The sequence below is a fragment of the Miscanthus floridulus genome, chromosome 18, assembly GCF_019320115.1.
Source record: "Miscanthus floridulus cultivar M001 chromosome 18, ASM1932011v1, whole genome shotgun sequence".
In the NCBI taxonomy this organism is placed as follows: domain Eukaryota; kingdom Viridiplantae; phylum Streptophyta; class Magnoliopsida; order Poales; family Poaceae; genus Miscanthus; species Miscanthus floridulus.
The window spans coordinates 75,377,098-75,380,298 of record NC_089597.1 but is presented as its reverse complement, the minus strand read 5'-3'; positions in this window follow the sequence as shown (position 1 = coordinate 75,380,298).

Here is a 3,201-nt window from a genome sequence, read left to right as displayed (position 1 = left end):
CGACCCTCGCGCCAGAAGGCCAACGTCATGGCCTCGAAGTCCCAGAGAATGGAGCCCAAGGTCCACAGGAAGTGGACGCCGAGGATGAAGTCGAAGCAGCCCAAGTTGAGGCCGACGCAAGTGATAGAGAAGTCCTCGCCCCCGATGCTGATGGGGATGTGACGGGCGATGCCCTCGCAACGCAGGCGATCAGGCTGTCCAGCAAGGATGACGCGGCGGAGAGCATTGGCATCAGGCTGTCGCCGTGGAACAGGGGGCCGTCCACCGTGCCATAGAGGACGCCCGGAGCCGGGGCGCCGCAAGGCGCCATGACAACCCCGGTGGTCGGGAGCGGCGGTAGGTGCGGCTGGGTACTGGGCGCCGTGTAGATGGGTTTCGACGAACCGGCGATCCAAGCTGGAAGCAGTGACGGCGATGACGGGAACCTGATCTGCTGGATGGGGACGCCCTTGGATGGCGGCGGCGCAGCTGGGAACGAGGTCGTTGCAGTCCCGTCGTAGGGCATCCCATACTGGTACGAGATGACCGGCGTCGTGGTCGCGGCCGAGGGCGACGGCGGCGGCGGGGGTAGCTGCTGTTGGTGTGGCGGCGGAGGAGGTGGCAGCTGGGGCTGCGACTGGGGCGCATAGGGCCCGATGAGGAAGGCCCTGATATCCGCCACGGCCTGCCCTAATTTCAGGATTGCGGCCGTCATCTGCTCCGAGGTGAGGACGAGGGCGGCGGAAGACGACGGCGCCGGGGCAAAGGGCGCGAGCGCCCCTGAGGACGCCAGCGCGCCTAAAGCCGGCGCACCTGATGTGTGGGGCAGCAGCGCCGACGAAGACGCTGGTGGCGACGGGTGGGTGTGCGGCGGCGGCGGGTGGGAAGAACTCGATAGAGGGCTGGACATGATTGAACCAGAGATCTCTGATGCCAGATCGATAGGACTTGATGCCGTACCGGTGTTGCTGCGCAGGTTATAGGGATGAAAGAGGGGAGGACGTGGTCTGTACTCTCGACGTCGGCGAGGGGCCATGGCGGCGAGAGCGACGGCTGCTGCTGCAGCCCTAAAGTTCCGTGGCGCTACAGTAACACGGGTACTGTTCACACGGGGGAGAGGGCAGGGGCGGCTGGCTCCCAAGGGAAGCCAGCAACTTAATTGTTGCTTTCTGCTTAATTTCAATCATCCTCGATTACAAGTATTTATCCTTCCCTATAGATGCTATAATTAAGGAACTATATCTATCTCTAAGGAAATACCAAATAAGCGATAAATTGGATCTCTAAGCCCCTTAACAGACCGGCCCCCTAGCCACTATCGGGCCTGCGCCTGGCATAGAAGACATCACTAGCTCCCTCAGATCCCCTTTGGCTGGGCAGCGTGGTTGTGACCGCCTGTTTAATCAGCTACATGCCACAAGTTTTTGGAACTTTTTTTATTGGAACCATATTTATCTCATCAGAGCTCAGAATTGGGCCTTGTGGACTATATTAATGCATAAGCATTTTCAGAAAAAAAAAATTCATGCAATGTGTTATCCTTTTATTAAAAAGTTAGAACTGAAATATTATTGATTGATTGAACATGAGCTGCTAGTAATTATCACCAGAATAACCTTACCTGGGTGAATAGGAGGATGATAGGAGCACTTGAACAATCAGCATATGTAAGTGCCTGCACTGACACAAATCTTGTCACTAGAAATGATTTTTGGAGTGAAGGACAAATCAGCATAATCTTTAAGGGTTGCAAGAGCAAGTAAAAGTTTCGTTTAATCAGATCGTGACATCTAGCTTCGCTTGGTATATTATTATAAAAAACTAGATGGTAAACAATCAACATGAAGCACGATGAAAGGTCACAGTTGGAGAATCAAAGATATCCATGCGCAGACCCTCTATCTTTCAAGATAGTTGTCTGAGTCCAACTATCCTGTGATAATGACTAGTGATTAAGAAGGCTCAGAATTTGAGTAAGAACAGCAGGACAAGGCCATGCTCACCAAGTCACCTAAATGATTATTTATTCTAATCACCCTACATCCTTTACATTTTTCTAGTGAAACTGCAAAATGATGGGAAATGTGCAATACCTTTTGACAAACAGTTTGAAATAATAAACATGAACTATTTTGAAAATGTGCAAGTATTTATTACCCTCAATGAACAATTATTTTGAAACCATGAACCCAAACAACTTTGAAACATCACTCCTGAAATCAACATAACGAGCAATCTCCCATGAAATGAAAAAGACAAATTTGACAAACCTATGAGGAACAAGGTGGCTCATAGGATCCGCGATGCTAAGCGTACTGCTTTCTTCTTTTGTATAAATTCCTTAGCCTAGTTTCCTAGTGTTGGAATATAAGTGAATTGCCCACCTCTCCGTATCAGCTTAAGCTTTTGGATTGAACTGGTCGGTGCATGCAACTCAATATGGTATCAAAGCCAAAGGTCTCGAGTTCGAATCCAGGTTAGTGCAATTAAATAAAATATAATTGTTGCCACTCCTATTCCACGTCTAAGGCCTGAGGGAGCCTCCACAAGAGGGGGAGTGTTGGAATATAAATGAATTGCCCACATCTCCCTAGGCTTGTTGTTTTAGCTTTTCGCTGTTTACTTGTATAGCTTTGTGTTTCTTGTACAGTTTCTTTTCCTTTTACTAAAAAAATCTTACAGTGGGGGCTTCCCCTGCTGTACTCTTGTTCAACACACAAGGTGGCTCAACATTAAGAAGAAATAGGCATCCATATTTGCCTTGACAAGGACTTAAACTTGGGTGGTCCAGACGTAAATCCACACCCTCAACCGGGCAAGGCTCAGCACTGTTAAAAGTCATTGATGTATATCTATGATATTGATCAAGGTGTATAGGTTAGTTGGTTTCGTATCCCAGTACCTTCTAGAAACATAAATGTAAAAGGAAGGGATAGATTGTAACTAGAGCCCATGTAATCTTGTAGGTTGTTGCCCAACAACACTATATAACATGCACCATGGTGAACCTGAGTTTGTGTATCCTTTTTTTTTTTGTTGAACACGTAGGAGAACTGCGTATCATTATATTATGAACAATAAAAAGGGGGAAAGAAACCCCCTACAACACCACACACGCACGCCTTGGACTCTAGTTTGGGTATCCTCGTTACACAAATCCTTCAATGGTCATCAGAGCTATCTTCTTCCCAAAACACACCTACTCCCATGGCATCAACCTGC